The following is a 22620-nucleotide window of genomic DNA, read 5'->3' on the forward strand; positions in this document are numbered from 1 at the left end:
TTGATGTATTGATACTCAAACCGACCCACCCAATGCCTAGGCATACCACAAAGATAGGCTTGTTTCATTTTAACATAGATTTGAAATTGTAATTAATATAATTAAAAATATAAATTTTTTCTAATATACCCCTAAATTAAATAATAGTTTAATATGAATAGCTCTTATTTGTTGATAACAAAGCACAATAAAGATGAGCATATTAAAAATTTAAAATAATAAATTATACTCTCAACAAAGAAATTGACTTATAATTTGAGACAAACAAAAAAGTAGAGCAAGTCTATCTCTAAGGGACGAATGATGGAGTGTTGACAGAAATGGGCACTAAATAAGTTTTGGAATTTTTTATTCTGTCCAAAAAAGAGGGGAATGCACATTTGCAAAAGGAAAATACAGAAAATTTCGATACGACAGTGGGTCCACACATACATTGCTTTGCATTAAGCTAAAAAAAATAAAAGAAAAAAGAAAAAGACAGACTATTTCAATGATGGCCCTCCATAGATTCACACTCCCATTTTTTTCCATGAGATGGATTAAAAAAACTGATGTAAGGTAAGATTAGTGACTTGATTGTCTTCTATTAATTTATTAAAAATAAGAAGCCAAATTGATATTTAGAGGGAAGTTCAATGAGCAAAATTGAAATTAACCCTCTATAGTGAACCAAAATAGCTATAAAATTGAAATAATCAATCATACATTAAAGAAAGGAATAATGTTATCTAGCACAAGTAGTGTTAGAACACCTGTTTAGATGACTATATATACTTTATAGATTCAATTAAATGAATCATATGACTTAGCATTTAAACCAATCTATCATTTAATGTCATATAATTGCCACATATATTGGTGCTTAACATTAGTGATGATGAATAACATTTCTCTACATCGATTACAATAGAGAGAGAGAGAGAGAGAGAGAGACATAATTAATGGTGACGATAGTTGGGTTGAGACGGCCTTTACAGTATGTTGACCTTGCCTGAAGGCAATAAGAGGTTAAGAGCCACTAAAAATTTGACCCAACATAGACGTTTAGCAAGCCAAATGGGCTCTTTATGCAATCCAATGTGCTCAGCTCAACTCAATTGATACCACTAGATATAAGAGTTATCCATATCATGTACTTTCTTGCACAGAATTCTGTTGCATTGAGACCTCTGATTGTGAGATGCAAATTAATCTGCTAAACTACTTGATCTCATAACATTACAAATTCCGTTCCAAATTATGAAAATTCTTTCTTGACATTCAAAATATATGAGGAAAAACAAACAGAGAAGTAAACGCAAAAAAAAAAAAAAAAAAAAAAAAAAAAAAAAAAAAAAAAAAAAAAAAACAAAAAAACAAACAAACAAACATATAGAAGTCTTCTATTTAAAAATGGGATTAGACAAAAAAAAAAAATCAAATTTTCTCTCATTTTCTTTTAATTTTCTTCCATTTTTCTTTTTCTTAATATGAAGCGTGTTGTAGGAGCACATTTTCAAAAGAAACCTAAATATTGAGGAAGTTGTAGGGAAACGAGACAAAGTTATACGGCACGATATAAAGTATTAATCACAACAATAAGATGAGCACAAAGATAAGAATTTAATTCGATAGAGAAATTGGAGATTTTATTCAACAACTATAATGGAGAGAAAATGCAATAATTGTGTTCCTATACAATGACTCTTAACGTTCAATAATTATCTAATTGTAAAGAAAAGTGTACTATTCATAGGGATACATGTTAAACTCTAATAATAGCTCAAAAGATGGAAACTACATCAAATGCATGTAAAATGAAACAGGAGAAAAAAAATCTGATGTTTTGTCGCTCAAGCATTGGTCTCGCGCCAGGCGAGCGTCAGTAGTGCTACTCAAGCGGCCCTATAGGGGTAGTTGAGCAAAAGGCTCTCTGCTCTGAAATTCATCCCACCACTTGAGTAGTGGGCAGGGCAGGTTAGAGCCATGTCACCTAATCTTCTTCTTGGACCTTATTTGATTATCTTCAAGCCCAATACTTCAAATCATGCAACCCCTGATCTAAATTTGAATCACAAAACCCAACAATCTTCACCCCGACACATATTCCACTACTATGATCATGTCTCCAAAATTAATCCACCTGGAGAAAAAAAATCAAACTGTAAAGAATGAACTGAGCTCTTCAACAATAACTAAACTAACTTATCCAAAAAACTAAAAATAGTCTACCTCTTCCACAATTCCAACTATGATACTTGAATCCAAGAATTGCTCCATAAAATTACTTTGGGTTCAACCCAAAAAATCAAATAATGATTTTAAAATCGGCCAAATAGGGCCAAAACATACCTTCAAATAGAATCTAACTAAATGCTTTTGTAGAAACTAGAAAGCCCCTTGCTAGTTTGAACATTTGCAAATACGCTTAAAGCATGCGCAACAAAATCAGTTTTTCGGTACCTTTCTTCAAGGGATCTATCCATAGCAATTACATAAGATGACACTATAGGTGATGGTGGTAAATCAGCATTACCAATATCCACTGAACTCAATTGAGCTGTATTCTTCAATACGGACCTTGAACTAAATCCCAACAATATTATACCAGATTGAATAGCCACCACGGTACTAAACCTTTGCTGATTAATGTTCATAAATTTTGCATGACCTTGCAATATGTATAAATGAGAACTATTCTATCTCTCCAGTAGAACCCGTGCACCCTTACAAACCTTCAAAGCTCCATTTCCACCAAATAACTTATAACCCTTTCAATCAAAAGTAACTACTGAGATGGATTTTTCTTCAAATCTAAAGCATGTTGAACCTGACCAAGTGTTTTAGCTATCCCATTCAACCACTTTAATTTGACTTTACCAATACCAGCTACACGAAAAAGTGGTTGTTCAAAATTGTTTCATATGTTACAAATAGATCCCAACTGAGACATATATGAAAAGCACAAGCTAGAATCCAATCCTCGTTAAGATTGGAGTTGCCGTTAAAAATAGCCAATACATATCCATCACTCAAATAATCCTCTACGATATTAGCTTCACCTGAAGTATCTGATTCCTTCCCTTCTGATTTGTAGCCAAATTTACTTTTTCTGCAACTTGTTACAATTCCTCTTGATGTGCCCATTTTTCTTGAAATAAAATAAACTTGATTATTGAAATAGGATTTTGACCTACCGCTTCTATGACCACAATGAACAACAAGGCCTTGTCCGTCTCTAGCCTCAAATCCAATTAGATATTCCATCTTCTCCTTTTAAAACAAAACATCATATGCATCTTCAATGATGAAAGTATCACAACTATACAAAATTGTGTCTCTAAATGAAATAAACGAAGCAAACAATAAACACGAAAGAATGAAAGCTAAATCTCTGATTTCCTTAAAAACAGCCAAAATGATCTTCCTATTATCTGCCTTCTGTTATGTGATAAGAATACAACCTTGACTTCATGTGCAATTTACTTGTCAAACTCTTAATCATATAGAATTGCTCCAACTTCGACCACAACGTATTTGTCGTTTTTCCCTTCAAAACTTTCTTAAGAATATTATTCGAAAGATGAAAACGAATTTGTAAAAGCAACTTTTGATCCTTCCATTGTTTCTCCTTCGTCATCCAAGTTGTGGGCATCTTATCAAATTCCAACGACGCATCATCCAAATCCATCTAAGTGAGTACTGCATCGTCTCATGCCACAGCAAGAATCGAGTACTGCGATCCAAAACTAGAATGTTATAATTCAAGGTTGACATCAATAACAAGAAACCTCAAAAAAATCAAACCAAAGCTTTGATACCATTTGTTGAGAATTTGGACGAGATTATACGACATGATATGAAGTGTTGATTGATAAGTGTGTTTTTACGCACTTATTTAGTTCACAAACATGAAGTGATTAAGAGCAAAATATTGGATTTGTGATTTAAATTTTGTTAATTTGTGTATCGTATGATATACTGATGAACATGGTGAAATTCAGGAGAAAAGAGGTAAAAAGGACTAAATTGAAGCAAAGTGAAAGTTCAGGGACCAAAGTGCAATTATCTAAAAAGTTGATCCGACAGGCACATCAAGCAATTGATTGAGCTAAGTACCAATTGGAGGTCATAATGAAACATTGGAACAACTAGAAACACCAAAGGAGGTCAAGAAGTCGAGGAATAAAGTTTTAGGATCAACATAACATAATTTGAAAGTTTTTTCTACTATGCGGTCGCATGGTAGAAACCTTATGCGGTCACGAACACCGAGTCAGGGAAATAATACGCCAAATTTCATAAACCTATGCGGTCGCATAGGTATATTTTGGAGCTGATTCTGCAAATTCCTATTCGCGATGAAATTCTTATGGAAGCCTGATCTAAACGTGATCTAAATACCCAAATCCGTCAGAAACAAAGGAAGAACGCATTGGAAGGAAGAAAAACACATCTTGGAGAGGATCTTGAGCGAAAGGAACGAAGAAATTTACAAAGATCATCCAAATTTCAAGCAAATTCATAACCCGGTGATGCTTTTTCTTCAATCTACTATGTATTTTGATTTTTTCTCCATGTTAGGCTAGATTTTCATGTACTAGGAGATCGATGAACCATGTGATGTAATATTTAATTTTCTAGTTTTACAAGTTGACATTGAAACGCGTATTTGGATATTTGAATGAATTATATGCATTGATTTTCTTCCATAATTAAGTGCATGTAATTATGTGACGTGTGGTAGTTTATTTCATCTATTCGAGAGAAGAGAAATAATTTGACAAGGTATAATTTATCGTAGGGTCCGATAGGGGATGGAGATATACCTCTATGCTTTATGTGAATCTTTAAGTGCTCATAAAATCGAATGCATTTTTATATATGCACTTGTCATAGAAATATAAGCTGATGATATATAAAAATAGGTTCAATACATCTCGAGAGAGAGTATTGGATAGAATGAGGAGCACTGATTCGTCAATAATTCAATCACGTGTCATTTGTGAAACTAAGGTTTAAGGTGATCATTGCATGAAAATTCGTGATCCTAGTGCGATTAACATTCATTGAATACAACAAACTTGCGTTCGAACCATTTAATCTGCATTTTCATTAATTAAAACATCATTTTGCATATTTGATCCTTTAATTCATAACATTTGCATAATTAGGGTTTCCTTTCTATTAACAATTCAATTTGGATAATTCAATTTCAGTTAAAGCTACAATAGATAGAATTGAACTACTCGATCCATGTGGAACGATATTCGGACTCAAATATCCACTTTATTACTTGTTAACGAACCGTACACTTGCGGTGGTTTAAATCGAAAGAAATATTTGGTGAACATTAATCACAAAATAAGATGAACACAAAGACGACTTTAATTTGACAGATAAATTCTATTCAACAAATATAATGGAGAGAATACAATAATTGTGTTCCTACAATGACTCAAACTTTCAATCGAGTCTAAGCACTACCCACACGGGTCCCTATTCATCGAGCACAAGTTATGAATGATTGATTTAGTGTTTAGGTGATTGGATGTGAACATCACACATTTCGAGGCAGAAAGTGTGTTTTTCAAAGTACTTCAAGAATCAAAGGGTGACTTCAATTTTAAAAAGTGATTTTGGAACTAAGTCAATGACCTACATGTGCCTCATATGGTCTAATGTGTTTTGATAAATTTTGGGGGATGATGAAAGGCCGGTTCGAAGTCACAAGTTGAAAACCAAGAATTCGGGGGAAAATTTGGTCAAGGTTGAATTTTGGGGAATCAATTGTGTTCTTAAAAATTTTTCACGTGCATTTAATAAAAAACATAACAAAAAAACAAAAAACAAAAATCACTTTGAAACACACGACACTCATTCTCACACTCACGCACGACCCTCGGCCCTCTCATCCCGTGCATCTCAACTCGCACACCACAAACACAAGATCCAAAACTCATCACAATTCATAGCCCACATTACAACTCATCTTGTCATTCATCTTGTGGTGGTATAATATAGTTCTAAATCTTGACAAGTTTGCAAGGTAAATTCTCTACAACTATTCCATCAATTCCGAAATTGGGAAAATTGTTTTTATTTGATTGGTATTCGATGGAGGTTGGGTAATTGTGGTGCTTATGATTAATTTGTGACATTGGTTACTAGTTTAGATAGCTTCATATACCAAAAACCTTAAAATGCTCATAATGTGTTTGATGAAATGCCTTAGTAATAATTTGTGTACAATTTGGTATTTTCTTTGCATGAGTGATGATTGACAAACATGGTGGCTAACACATTGTGATGAATTCCCACATCAATTGAAATAGAAAACATCTATATCCATTTTGCAACACATAGGCACATGGCTAGGTCACAGCATGTCACGACACCTCACGTTATCCACTTTGGCACATAATTTGACACATCTAACGACATCCATTTGATTGGCAATTTGAATATGTGGTAGAACATATTGCACACTCTCATTTGCCCAGAGGTTTCTCGGGAAAATTTCAACCTTTCTCGATGATGTCCGGCGATGAAATTCATAGGTGGATCATGGAACATAAATTCCAAAAATGCTTCTTCGAGCCAAGTCTTATTGTTCAATCCTCCTTTTGACATGATAACCCTATTTTGAGACTTATTTTATGCATTTAAAATGCCAACTGCATGTACATGCATTTTGAAGCAAGTTTGGGGGATTTGGACAATATATGCCTAGTTTGCCTTATTCCATGCCTTGGGTGTCAACATGAAACCTAATGAACGTTACTTCACAACTTTGCAGGATGCCTCCAAAACGAACCTCGAAAGGGAAAGAAAAAATTGGCTCATCTTTCGGAACAGCCCGTACTCGAGTTCTTGAAGGGAGGATACAAAGATTTCTGAATTTCGGGACAACAACCCGCTATGAAAACATTGTGAGTCGGTGGATAGTAACACCAGAGCGAGCGGTTAAATTAGAGGATTTTCCAGGTTTTGAGTTGATCACTTTGGTGGATAACTGTGGGTGGGCAAAGGTAGTAGAGCAGCCACATCTGATCTATGAATCATTGGTGGAAGAATTCTATGCAAACTTCAATGCAGAGATCGACACACCATGGTCTGACCACTTGCATCAGACATGGGTCAGGGGACAGTGGATTATGTTTTCACGAGAGGTTATTCAGGACTACTATCAGCTCATGGGGACAACATAACCCCCATCCCGGGCAATTTCAATTGGAATGAAGTGGACTAATTCTATTAGGGCGACAAAATACATGGCCACTCCCCACCACTGCATAGCACCAGATTGAGCTGACACCATCTATAGCCATCTTGTGGCTGTTTATGTGCCATACATTGAGCCAATCTCGCATAAGACCACATTCACAGATCCCACAGCCGGGTTTATCTATCACTTGGTGTGGGAAAATAAGATCGATCTCGCCACTCTCTTCTATAATCAAATCCATCATGTGGGTACTATAAGAGACAGGCACAATTCAATGATTTTTCTCAGCCTTATCTCCAACATATGCATGGCTGTTGGCATCAGTATCGCACCAAGGCAGGCACCTGCTAAACCCAGCCCCCTATAAATCACAGTACACTGGAAGCTCAAGACATAGCCAGGATAAAGCACAGGGAAAAGCAAGAGAATGAGCGCCGCGGGCAGGAGGAAGAGCAGGGTCAGGTGCTTGCAGATCAAGAGATGTCACAAGCTCTACCACCACAGATTGAGGTGGATACACAGTTGTGACGTCAAATATTCGCCACCACCACGGGAACCTGCCGTGACATACAGGGTCTCTAGCAGGCTATGGGGGCTTTGACGATTGACATGCAGACAGCCCCACGTGACACTCGCATCGCCACTGATATGGCATGAGTCATTCACCTGGATTCCTAGGTAGCCAGGAGGGAGATGAAAACTATGAACGGTTGACTGAGTATGTATGTGGGCTGGGTGGATGGCATCCAGATATGAGTGAATGAGACTTGGGAATGTCTGGGCCGTATGGAGACACGTGTTGGCGGAATCCAAGATGAGATGGCGCAGCAGTCAGCAATGGTGAGAGAGATTTTAGCGTGCCTACCTCCACCTTTAGATGATGGTACAGTAGGAAACATCTTCGCACCACCACCTCCATATTGATCATGGGAGTATTGTCTACTACTTTTGATTTTTATGAAATTGTCCTTCAATTATGTCTTTCAACCTTTGTTAATTATTCATTGAGGACAATGTATTAACTACGTTTGGGGGTGATATAATTTTGGACATCTTTACATCACTATGCATAAATTCATCAATATTTGTGTCTCTTTAGTATATATGTTTCATTTTTACATGTTGTGTGCTTGATGAGTGTTACAAAAAAAAAAATTTAAATTGTGCATTTTATCCAATTTACTTTATTTCCTTTCATGAGTGCTTGTGTGGGCTTGATAGCCTTGCCGGCTATGATGTAAATATTGGACTGGTGTAACTTACAAAACTGTGGATATGGTGCTGAATAGATTAACCAATACTTGTGACGTAATACTTGACATTCTCTATGCACGACAATCATACTTGGCATATTAGGTGAGTGACTGAGTTCTGAGCATAAAGTAGGAAGTAAGCGATAACCTTCTATTGAATTACACCATAAATTATTGTAAGGCAGTTCGGAAATGGTTGAGCAAGCATAGGGGAGCATTGAGATGAGAGGGGACTCTGTGCATGAATTCTAGGGTGAGGATTGCCTAGACCAGTGAGGTGAAGATTATGTGAAAATTTTAAATTGGGGGTTAGTTTTGGAGACTAAATGTCTAGAAAAATAATAAAGGGCATAAAAATTAATTTGTGTGAACATGATACTTCCTTCTAAGCCTTTATGACTTGAGCAAGTAAGCCTGTAAGGGTATCTTCAAACCTGGTGCCCTAAGGTCAACTAGTCTGGGAGTCACTGACCAAAAGCTCACTACAGGGGTCATATAGAAAGCAAGAAGGGAAAACGTTAATAAAAAGTCATCTGATCAAGGCTTTATAACTCGAGTGAATAAACCTGCAAGGGTTTAAAACTTGGTGCCCTAAGACCAACTAGTCTGGGAGTCACCGGCCAAAAGCTCGTTACAGGGGTTATAGAAAGCAAATGAGAATGTGGCATATAAAAAAAAAATGTATGTAAAAGGCTCTTGGACATTTGGTTGATAAAACCACACCTTCAATGCGAGGCAAGTAACTTAGTTTAAGTTTAAGGGTTGAAGCAATCAAATTTGGGAGAGCCCTCACTTGTTGACATGTAAACTTATAATAGCAAAATCAATCCGAACTAAGAGAGGGTAAGGACTATAGTTACCTAATCTCCTAGCTTTAAAACACAACCCCGGGATAATTGAGTGAAAAGAATAAGTTTGGGGGGGGGGGGGGGTTGTGTATCCCTCGAGTGAAGCAATGGCATATTTGACCACTATGGCACGGGACTTACCCATCATGAACTTGATATGTTGGCATGATTTTATACACACACGTCGGGTTTGCATTTAACGGGTAAAGGTTGGTTTCATTTTTGCACTGATCAAATTTTATTGAAGCCAAACACTTAGTCCAATCTTGAGACACGACAGGTTATTAAGTCATGTTTGTGTAGAGTTAAGTCACTATCTTGTTGGAGGACAAACAATAATTCAAATTTGAGGGGTTTAATAAGTGTGTTTTTACACACTTATTTAGTTCACAAACATGATGTAATTAAGAGCAAAATATTGAAATTGTGATTTAATTTTGATTAATTTGTGTATCATAGGATATATTGATAAACATGGTCAAATTCAGGAGAAAAGAGGCGAAACGGACTAAATTGAAGCATAGTGAAAGTTTAGGGACTAAAGTGCAATTATCTGAAAAGTTGATCCAATGGACACATCAAACAATTGATTGAGCTAAGTACTAATTGGAGGTCATAATGGAACATTGGAACAACTAGAAACACGAAAGGAGGTCAAGAAGTGGAGGAATAAAATTTTAGGACCAACATAACATAATTTAAAAGTTTTCCCTACTATGTGGTTGCATAGTAGGAACCCTTATGCGATCACGAACACCAAGGTAGGGAAATAATACGCCAAATTTCATAAACATATGCGGTCACATAGGTTATACCTATGCGTATAGGTATATTCTGGGGCCGATTCTGTAGATTCCTATTCGCGATAAAATGCTTATGGAAATCTGATCTAAACACGATATAAATACCCAAATCCATCAAAAACAAAGGAAGAACGCATTGGAAGGAAGAAAAACACATCTTGGAGAGGATCTTGAGCGAAAGGAACGAAGAAATTTACGAAGATCATCCAGATTTCAAGCAAATTCATAACCCGGTGATGTTTTTTCTTCAATCGACTATGTATTTTGATTCTTTCTCCATGTTAGGCTAGATTTTTATGTACTAGGAGATCGATGAACCATGTGATGTAATCTTTAATTTTCTAGTTTAGCAAGTTGACATTAAAACGCGTATTTGGATATTTGAATGAATTATATGCATTGATTTTCTTCCATAATTAAGTGCATGTAATTATGTGACGTGTGGTGGTTTTTTTCATCTGTTCAAGAGAAGAGAAATAAATTCGACAAGGTATAATTTATCGTAGGGTCCGATAGGGGATAGAGATATACCTCTATGCTTTATGTGAATCTTTAAGTGCTCATCAAACCAAATGCATTTTTATATATGCACTTCTCATGGAAATATAGGCCGGTGGTATGTAAAAATAGGTCCAATACATCTCGAGAGGGAGTATTGGATAGAATGAGGAGCATTGTTCATCAATAATTCAATCGCGTGTCATTTGTGAAACTAGGATTTAAGGTGATCATTGCATGGGAATTCGTGATCCTAGTGTGATTAGCATTCATTAAATACAACAAACTTGCGTTCGAACCATTTAACATGCATTTTAATTAATTAAAACATCATTTTGCATATTAGATCCTTTAATTCATAACATTTGCATAATTGGGGTTTCCTTTCGGTTAAGAATTCAATTTGGATAATTCAGTTTCGGTTAAAACTATGATAGATAGAATTGAATTAATCGATCCCTGTGGAATTATATTCGGACTCACATATCCACTTTATTACTTTTTAATGAACTGCACACTTGCGGTTGTTTAAATCGAAAGAAATATTTCGTGAACATTGATCACAACAATAAGATGAACACAAAGACGACTTTAATTTGACAGAGAAATTCTATTCAAAAAATATAATGGAGAGAATACAATAATTGTGTTCCTACAATGACTCAAACTTTCAGTAATTATCTAATTGTAAAGAAGAGTCTACTATTTATGAGGGTACATGTCAAACCCTAATAAGAGCCCAAAAGATGGAAACTATGTCAAAAACACGTGTAAAATGAAAAAGTAGAAAAAATTTGAAAGCACTCTGCTCAAGCGTTGGGCTCGCGCTAGTTGAACGCTAATAGTGTCGTTCGTGCTACCCTTTAGCGACAAGCGAGAGGAAGGCTCCCTGTTCCAAAATCCAACCAACCGCTCGAGCGATGGGCGGGTGGTAGGCTAGCACCACTGTGCTTATTTTTCTTCTTGGACCCTAATTTGTCATTTTTAAGCCCAATAATCCAAACCACACAAACCCTAGTGTTAATTTGGATCACAAAACCCAACAAAAGTCATAAAAAATCTTTTGGATAATTAGTAATGGGATCGATTCTGCTTCATCATTTAAATTCAATAAAAGAATACAAAAAACACGAAACATTATTGTATCTCTAGAATACATGCACAAAATGTAGATTACAGAACTGTCTTCTAGGATTGTAAAATACAACCATAGTAGAATAATGACATTCCCAAAAAAAACAAAAACAAAAATTGATGTCAAAGTATGACTAACATGAGAATGGCCATTTACGTAAGCATTAACCCATTTATTCCCTAGTGCACTTGACATCATCCTTAAAGCATCTGCATTGAAGTGACTGCGATGATCAATTTCAGAAAGAATAATTTGATTAAAGTTATTAAAAGTGCTTTACTTGCAAAATATTGATTGTAGAAGATTAAAATAATTATTTTCATTGTTAACAGTCATTATAATACTTCTTTCGTTATTCTCAATTGCTAATGTCATAGTTGATTTTAGTAATCTCGCAAGGTCGTGTTTTTGCCAACTCTATCGATCTACGTATTGCATGCTTGGCAAAGCTTAAAAATTGGTAAGTTCGAAATTGAACATTTTTTTGGTCGGTCAAAATTGGAAATAAGGAAGTAATTGCATGAATGCATACAATCACTTATACTAAAATAATCATGCTTACCTTCAAAAACACAACTAATGGCCTTGCATAGATATTCTTGATTTGAATCTTCATGGAGTTAATTTCCCTGGAAGTGGAAAAACTGCTTCAAAAGTTTCAACAAGCATTGATACCCTTCTTTTTCGAGCAGGAATTAGTTTCGTGACAATGTGTTGAACTGCATAGTCTAGCATCCATTGCTCGGCCTTTTTTCTCTCATCCATCATTTGATGCCTCAAGTCAGCTTTCTCTTGTTCGGTATCAGGCATAACTGAGGTGTCGTGGTGGTTGCAGGTTAAGTTTCCTTACCTGCTCTAATGCTTTTATGAATCTGGAATAAAGTCACTTATAACTGATTGTGTATCAGATTAGTCATCTTGAACTTCTGGAAGAAGGATCTCATCAACTGCCTCTTGTACAAGTTTGACTGCATCAGTTTTGTTGAAGGCACTATTCAAATGGCTAGGAATACGGTTTTCCTTGCCCTGGTTATAACGAGATTTTGGGAAATAATCACCCTTGCTTATTTTAGACAATTCATTGCAATCTTCTACTTCATCATCGTCTGTTCCATCAAGAAGTTGGCTTCCAACTTTTGCAGCAATACCTGATACCACATGCTGATATATCGAATGCCACATTCTGATATAGTTTTGTCTTTCCAACAGGATATTGTGTGACCCATTCTGTGCCTCTGATTTGTTAACTTCTTGAAATACTCTGATTTCTGGCGCAGCATCTTGGTAGGCCTCAACCCTTGCCATCTTTTCTGGCTCAAGTGTACCATAATGATCAGCAGAGACAATAGTATCCTCAGTTAATAACTCATTATCATCTATAATCAGATTTTTGGATTCAACGCTTCTGTAATCTGGATTGTGTTGGAGGAAAGATGGGTTTACTACTTGGATTGGCTGAGGCTTTTAAGAGGACAACACTAATAGGAAGAAGGAAGTGAAAAAGGTAACTTGTATTTCTCAAATTCAAGACTTTACACACTTTTTGGCTTGTTACAAAATGGAGGGCACAACCCCTTTATATAGTGTTTACAAGAAGATTCTAGTCCACACATTTTCTAGAGACACTTAGACCACATATCAAGATATTTTCCTAGAATTCTCTAAATATTCTATATAAAACTACATATCTTACTTAGATATTTATATAGATTTTTCTAGTAGATATTTATATAGATTTTTCTAGATAATACTTCTAGAAATGCTATGCATGTTGGGCCTTTTAATTGATTTGGGCATATAAGCAAAATCCTTAAACCCATATTATTTAGTCCAAAAATCAAGTTTACTACTCAACATCCCCCCTTAAACTTGATTTTGCTACTCCAAGTAGAGTTCTTAACTTGCGGAACACATTATACTTGAGTGGCTTAGTGAGAATGTCGGCGATCTGCTCCTGGGAGGTTACATATTTCAGCTGCACTTCTTTCTTTGCAATGTTTTCTCTTATGAAGTGATATCTTGTATCAATGTGCTTGCTTCTATCATGGAATACTGGGTTCTTTGCCAATGCCAATGCCGATTTGTTATCAACATGGATTTCGATTGGCTCTTCTTGTGGTACTCCAAGCGTCTTTAACAAGTTTCTAAGCCAGATCACATGGCAGACACTTGATGTAGCTACAACATATTCAGCTTCACATGTAGATAGTGCTACGATCGATTGCTTTTTTGAGCTCCAAGTGAAAGCTGTGTCGCCCAAGTAAAACACATACCCAGTCGTACTCTTTCTATCATCACTATCTCCGCCCCAATCGCTGTCACTATATCCAACAAGTTTGAACTCATTAGATGATGAATAGACTAAGCCATAATCAAGCGTATCTTTGATGTAGCGAAGAATTCTCTTTGCAGTTTTCATATGGGGCATGGTAGGTGTCTCCATATAGCGACTAATGAGCCCAACTCCAAAAAGGATATCTGGTCTTGTGCACGTCAAATATCTTAGACTTCCAACAAGACTCTTAAAAAGTGTTGGATTTACTTTTTCACCTTCATCATTCTTCGACAACTTGATTCCGCATTCGACGGGGGTGCATACGGGCTTACAGTCCTCCATATTGAATTTCTTTAGAATTTCTTTCGCATATCCTTCTTGTGAGATGAAAATGCAGTCCTCCATTTGTTTTACCTCTATCCCAAGATAGTAGGCCATGTGGCCGATATCCGTCATCTCAAATTCTTGAGCCATGTCTTTCTTAAACTCAGTGATCATACTTTGATTATTTCTTGTAAATATAAGATCATCTACACACAAACAAACAAGCAAAATATCTCCTTTCTCATTTACCTTTGGATAAAGGGCATACTCGTGAGGGCATTTTGTGAAGTTATTTTCTAGAAAATACTTGTCAATTCTACTATTCCATGCCCTTGGAGCCTGTTTCAACCCATATAAAGCCTTTTTGAGTTTCAAGACTTTACCTTCATGTCCTTTTACTTTATAGCCCATTGGTTGCTCCACATAGATTTCTTCTTCGAGATAACCATTTAGAAAAGCTGATTTTACGTCCATTTGAAATATCTTCCACTTATTTTGCGCTGCAAGAGAGATAATTAATCTTATGGTTTCTAAACGAGCAACAGGAGCAAATACCTCTTCATAATCAATTCCCGACCGTTGGTTGTAACCTTTGGCAACCAATCTTGCTTTGTATCTTTCTATGTCTCCTTTAGCGTTCTTCTTTGCCTTGTACACCCACTTAACTCCGATTGCTCTCTTTCCTTTGGGAAGAGTTGTCAGCTTCCACGTGTCATTTTTTTCTATAGCCTTAATCTCTTCATCAATAGCATCTCTCCATCTTTTATTTTGCACCGCTTCTTCATACCCTATTGGTTCACAATCGACAAAAAGACAAAAAAGTGTGAGATCATTTTGATTTTCGGTTACCTCATATAGCTCTTGTAGGCTCCTCATCCGTGGTGTCCTTTCGCTTGAACTTTCTCCTTGTGAAGATGATGGAGAAGCATTTCCATGAGTAGGTGATAGAGGTGGACTGATAATCTCTTGCTGCTCTCCATTCTTTTGTTCTTCTTCATAAAAGAATGGTAAGAAGTCATAGTCTTCTTCTTGGACACCCCAATCCCAAGCTCCTTCTTCATCAAACTCGACATCTCTACTTATGGTGATCTTCTCATTGCTTGGATTATACAACTTGTACCCTTTGGAGCGAGCGTCATAGCCGATGAAGACATACCTTTCACTTTTGTCATCTAACTTGGACCGTTTTTGATCTGGTACATGAGCATATGCAATGCTCCCAAATACTCGTAAGTGAGAGATGCTGGGCTTTTTTCCACTCCATGCTTCTTGTGGTGTATTATTCCACACACTTCTAGAAGGTGATCGGTTAGACAGATACACGGCGCAATTAACAGCTTCAGCCCAAAGTTCTTTGGGCAATCTCTTACTTTTGAGTATGCAGCGGGTCATGTTAAGAATGGATCTATTCTTTCTTTCTGCTACTCCATTTTGTTGTGGAGAGTATGGAACCGTCACTGGACGACGAATTCCATTCTCCTCACAATATTTCTCAAACTTTTTGGAGGTGAACTCTCCTCCTCTATCCGATCTCAAGGCTTTTATACTATATCCGCTTTCTTTTTCAACAAGAGCTTTAAATTTCTTAAAAGTTTCAAAAACTTCCAATTTTTGTTTGAGAAAATAGACCCAAGTCTTTCTGCTGAAATCATCAATAAAAAGAACAAAATAATTACTCTTACCGAGAGAGCTTGGATTAATTGGCCACAAACATCGGAGTGTACAAGTTCTAGCGGCTTCTTAGCTCTTGTAGATGCTTCTTTTGGAAAACCTTTTCTCGAATGCTTTCCAAGTAAGCATCCTTCACATAATTGATCCGCATGATTTATTGGAGGCAAACTTTTCACCATTTTCTTCTTACTTAACAACTTTAAGCCTCCAAAATTAAGATGCCCAAATCTCAAGTGCCAAAGCCAAGATGAATCTTTAAAACAAGCTTTTAAGCATTTAGCGACATCATTTTGAATGCTTAACGCAAACATTCTATTTCTTGTCATAGGGACTTTGGCAATCAGATTTTCTCTTTGATCTCTTATTGAAAGACTATGATCCTTCAAATGAATATCATAGCCCTTCTCTAAGAGTTGTCCCAAACTTAAAATATTATTCTTCATATTGGGCACATAAAAGGCATTTGAGATAAACTGATGCGTACCATTTTTTAAGCGGATCAAGATTTTACCTTTTCCTTTCACTGGGATCTTGGATTCATCTCCAAAGGTAATGTTACCGCTTACTGATTCATCAAGCTCCATAAACATGTTTTTTCTTCCACACATATGGTTGCTTGCTCCTGTATCCAAATACCAAGTATTCTTTTCTCTGCTCTCTTCACCTTTGTAAGCCAATAGTAGTGCAGGATCTACTTCACTTTCCCGACAAGCGTAATTGGCTTTCTCCTCAACTTGGTTAGTAATATTTCTACATTCTGAAGCATAATGACCAAGTTTTTGACAATTGTAACATTTAACTTGAGATTTGTCATACCTTGGTCCTTCATTTTTCCACGTACCTTTTCCTCTTCCGCGACCTCTGGTAGAAAACGAACTTTGTCTTCTTTCCTCCTTGTAGAATGAAATTCTTCCTCGATCTTGGCCTCGTCCTCTTCCTCTTTGGCTTCTTCTACTATTGAACCTTCCTTCACCCTCGTTCAAAGTGAGCTTTGTTTGAAGAGCTTGCTCTAATGGCTCTTCTTTCACTTTCTTCCTTAGTCTTTCCTCATGGGCTTGTAAAGATCCCATGAGTTGATCGACACTCATACTATCTAGATCTTTAGATTCCTCAATGGCTACAACTATGTAGTCAAATTTAGAATCTAAAGACCTAAGTATCTTCTCAATTACTCGAGTGTCGTTCAACTTTTCTCCATTCCTTTTTAATTGATTCACAATAGCTAATACTCTAGAGAAGTAATCAGAAATTGATTCCGATTCTTTCATATGTAAAGCTTCAAACTCACCTCGAAGTGTTTGAAGTCGAACCTTTTTCACCTTTTCAACTCCTTTGTGGGAGTTTTGCAAGATCTCCCATGCTTCCTTACTTGTAGTAGCACAAGCTACTTTCTCGAACATGCCTTCATCTAAGGCTTGATAGATGAGGGTGAGCGCCTTCTTGTCCTTCTTCCTTGTATCCTTCAAACTATCCCTTTGTGCTTGGGATAGAGCAACTTCTTCTTGTGGCTCCGTGTAGCCTTTCTCTACGATCTCCCATGCATCTTGCGACCCGAGCAATGCTTTCATCCTTATACTCCAATTGTCGTAGTTATCCTTGTTGAGTTGGGGGACTTGAAAATGAATCATCCCACTTGCCATTTTTCACAAGAACCTTGGGGCTCTGATACCAGTTTGTTGGAGGAAAGATGGATTTACTAACTTGGATTGGCTGAGGCTTTTAAGAGGACAACACTAATAGGAAGAAGGAAGTGAAAAAGGAAACTTGTATTTCTCAAATTCAAGACTTTACACACTTTTTGGCTTGTTACAAAATGGAGGGCACAACCCCTTTATATAGTGTTTACAAGAAGATTCTAGTCCACACATTTTCTAGAGACACTTAGACCACATATCAAGATATTTTCCTAGAATTCTCTAGATATTCTATATAAAACTACATATCTTACTTAGATATTTATATAGATTTTTCTAGTAGATATTTATATAGATTTTTCTAGATAATACTTCTAGAAATACTATGCATGTTGGGCCTTTTAATTGATTTGGGCCTATAAGCAAAATCCTTAAACCCATATTATTTAGTCCAAAAATCAAGTTTACTACTCAACAGATTGGTCTCTTTGTTCCCAATGGTCTGGAGAAAATTACAAGTGGGAAACTCGGAGTTTAAACAGAAAACTGTATCCTCTTGAATTCCCTGTAAATTGTGCTTGAGTGCTATTTCACCATTATCAGATTTCAATTCAACTATTTCTTTAGCCTCTTTGTCTTCGTCGTTTTCTTTACTAACAGTCTCGCCCACTTCACGGGTAATGCCAGCAAATTTTTGGCTATTATCTTCATTCGATATAACCACTGTTTCAAAGGCTTTTACTAGCAAAGCACTTTTCTTTTCTGAGTAGGGGCAAGCTGACTGATTGCTTGGCACAGTGCATAATCAAGCATCCATTCCTCTGTTTTCTTCCTCTCGTCCACTGTTAGAGGCCGCAAGTTGACTTTTTCTGAATCAGGTTCAGGCTTCAAAGGCAGATGTTGTGGGATCCTTGGATTAAATTTCCTCACTTTCTCTATTTCTTTGATGAATCTTTGAAGTAAAATCCATTTTTTAAGATTACTCCAATGTTTTGGTGCTTTCTTCTCGGATTTTCTTCTCGGATTTGCTTCCAAACTTCTCGTCCACTGTTAGAGACACTTCCCCACCTTCGTCTTGATTCTTTTCAAAGAGTTCGTGTTCATAAGTAGTCTCGCTTGGCATTGACTGATTATCGGATGTCTGGTCATGAACTTCAGGAAGAAGAATCTTCTCAATTGCTTCTCGGACTAGCTTGACTGCAAAAAGCTTGCGGACTTCATCATCCTGAGTTTCACGGTCACTGTTCACTATACCCACATCGGAAAAGTCCGTGCGCAATTGTGAACTTTCTTTTGCAGGCAATACATTAGAACCATCACCACCGTGAAATGGCTGGTTTGCAGACTCTGAAGCCATACTTTCTGCCATATGTTGATGTATCAAGTTCCACATACTGATATGCCTAACTTTGCTGAACAAAGGTTTGTTTTCTTCATGAAAATGAGTATTATCTGAAGCTGGAGAGATGACCTTGTTATTTTCTTTAACTTCATCAAAATTGTCTGGAGTTAATGCATTCAACATGTCAGATGGCATAAAATCACATTCTCCTCGAATGGAAGTTGTAGTATCCTTATTTTGGGCACTGATTTGTTCATCTAGTTTCAAAGAAATGGCAGATGCATTTGAATCAAAAAAATCAGCAGCTCCACTTTGACGGGTCTCATGATTGTACCCATCCGTAAGATTTGAGTCCGGAACTTGAGGGTGTGGGAAATATACATGAGCGGTTCTCTTATACTCATTTGGTTGTCTTTTGATGCAAGAGCACTTCAAACAAACAATTCCTTGCCCTTGTATAACATAATTCTTGACTCCTTTCAGACTCTCCTTGTAACTTTCCTCAGGGTATGATGTTTCACCAAATGCAATTTCGACAAGATCAGACTCTTGAATACCATTGTACCCATCTCCAAATAGCTGAGTTCTTGGTTTAGTATTGATCTCGGTATCAGAATTCACGACATTCAAAGCATTGAGGGAAGGTGTTTCTCTCATTTTTACTTCTAATGTACACGAACTAGAGGTATCCCCCTCATTATCAACATAAGAGGTGGCTATACTGTCACTTTCTGCTTGCACCAATGGATGTACATTAGAAATCATTTGTCGTCTCTGAAGATCTTTCTTTTTATCCCTAGAACTTTTTGTGACAGGCATAGACTTGGATTTGGGTTTCGTGCTCTTTTGTTTCTTCAGCAATCGTCTTCTATTGTACAATAAGCGCTTTTGTGGATGCACAGGATCATGGGCCTCGTCACAGTGTCCATGAAGAGAACAATGATGGTATCGACACACTTTCATTAGTGAAATCTTTTCAGGTTCAGTTTCCCCAGGAACAAGCTCCACACGCTTGGCAAACTTCGAGTCCTTGAGAGTGGAAGAACATGTTGCTCTATCAATATTTACATCCTGAGAAACTTGAGAATACTTTGAAGACCTTTTGGGCTTGAAACTTGTCTTCTTCAGAATTTTCACATTTCTAAGGTTCAATGCAGTCGACGAAGTTTGCATAGATCCAACTCTGAGAGAACCCACATTCGATTGTGAAGAATGTGAACTACTTAGATCACTATCATCAAAGCAAATTTCAGAATTCTGGTGAATTTCCCGAAAATTTGCCTTTCTCCCTTTGGACGAACTAGTTGCCTGCATGTAATGTGGTGTTTCATCCGATACTTGGAGCGAAAATTTTGGCGGAGGTGTTACTACATCATCGGACATACCCATAAAAATCCAATCACCGGCTCTTGATCTAGCCCTTCTCCTGAATGTTTTTAGATTCCTAAAATTTTTCAAAGTCTTCTTCTTAGTTCTGTTCTTGATTCCGGTATCCCAGTATTTAACAGGCAGTCCATTAACTTCCGATCCACGAGTTGAAGAAGTCAATGAAAGGGTTTCATCACATTCACTCCCACACTGATGACACACATCATAGAAAACACCAAATCTTAGATATTGTCCAAAAGCTAGCAATTCTGTCTCAAGCACTCAAATCCCAAGTACATAGTAGTAAATAAGCACAAAAATATATAAAAAAATTAAAAAAAAATAAATAATCTTGTCAAAATAATTTATCTATTTGTTAATAAAAGAATAAATATTGTTTGTCTATATTAGAAATAATCATATTGTTAAACGATTGCACTACATGTACATAACAATTTATATAATAATTTACCAACAAATAATGTGATGAGATGTAATTAGATCAAAATCCCATAAAAAAAAAAAAAAAAAACTTTTCCACTTACATTTTAACACCTCATTGTTATATAAAACATTATGTAAATAATTATGCACAATAAGCATGGTGTTCAACTTCAAATGGACTAGCTAGCCCAATTGGTCGAGGTGTATGATTTAAGCTAGTTGCAATAACCGTGACTTTATTATATTTATTTAATAAATATTTTTAATTAGTTAAATATATATATTTGAATTTTGAAGTTTCAAACTATCTACCTGATTTTTGAATTGGTGTAAATATTACACCTTGACTATGAATTTTTCCCTATTTCATATTCTAATTTGGCCCATAAGATTGGCTCATAGAACAAGACACACTCCGCTGGAATTGTTGGAAAGCCATCTATTAAGTTTCCGACGTGCCTTAAATTCAAAATTTTAAGTTAAGACAAAAACAATAATGAATTTTAATCATATATTTCTTGAGATCCACAAGTTTTTAGTCATATATTTCTTCAAATTTAATCAAAATTTACTAAAAATTTTATTAATATCTACAAACTGCTAGAATTTTCTATGGGTTTATATACAAATCCTGTTAGGTAGATAGAGATAGTAATCAAGCTGAGTAGCTCACCGGCTGTGCTCGAAAAAGCTTGACCCATGGGCGGTTCAGATTCGTTTCAAAACGAACCCGAGCACGAGCCAAGGTGAGCCCACGAGCTAGGTTTGTGGCTCATCGAGCCAAATAGTTGCTTACTTTTTTAATTAAAAAAAATAAAGTGATTGTTTGGTCACTTTTAAAGATTCGTGACCCTTTTTTAACGGTCTCTAAAATTTAATATTTTTTTCTTGTATAAATATGTCAAAACTTCACCAGTTTTTTCAGAACAAATTCAACAATCTCTATACTATTTTTTTATTATTCAATTTCTTCTACAATTTTTCTATTCTATGCAATTATGTTACAATTCACATACACATACACATACATTCATTATTATATAATTTACATACATTCTATAAGTTTAATTACATTCAATTCTACTATATACATTCTTTTAATTATATTATCTATACTATTCATTATCCAATTTATAAATTTCATCTTTATTCATAATACACATGGATCCTCGTAATTTTCATGGAAGGCTTGTTGAGTGGCCAATCACCTATGACACCACAATCTCAATTTTTTCAATCAATTTGTTGGTTTCAATGACGTCCCGATTCTCAATGATTAGCTGGGAATGGGCGGCAATGACGATGCTTGTGGTAGTAATAATTCAATTGACTTGGACGATATCGATGAAGACACTGACAAGACCGAACTACAAATTCCCGATACAAGAGAAAAGAGAAAGGGTCAAAAGCTTATAAGTGTTGGGAGCACTTTAAATTGATTACATCGGGTTGTATCGTCAGCAGAATCCTAGAGTGTAATGCAATGTGCAAATACTACCAAGCACGATTAGCACAGCAAAAGGGTATGGATGCCATCCACCTCAACCGTTAATACGCCAAATGTACAATCAAACATGGACTTCTTGGTGGATCTTAGACACAAATAGCCTTTGATACTTCATCTACCGATGACCATTATTATAGAATCTAAACTAGTGAAGTATGTTTCTTTTATCTTATACTTTCCACTAGCATATCTATAGATATTTTCTTCCTTTTTATCAATATAACTATTTGGTTTGGAATATAAAATCCTTCCCATCCTAGTTCACATCCATCTGTTTCAGTTATTTTATATTCATTGTCTAAAGGTAATTC

At 36.2% G+C, this 22620-nt stretch overlaps 1 pseudogene; it reads right to left on the reverse strand.

The window, feature by feature from the left end:
• Positions 1-11684: 11684 nt before the first annotated feature.
• On the reverse strand, positions 11685-20659 carry LOC111377945 (annotated as a pseudogene).
• Between the last annotated feature and the right edge of the window lie 1961 nt (positions 20660-22620).

This window comes from Olea europaea, unplaced genomic scaffold (genome assembly GCF_002742605.1).
Source record: "Olea europaea var. sylvestris unplaced genomic scaffold, O_europaea_v1 scaffold1750, whole genome shotgun sequence".
NCBI lineage: Eukaryota > Viridiplantae > Streptophyta > Magnoliopsida > Lamiales > Oleaceae > Olea > Olea europaea.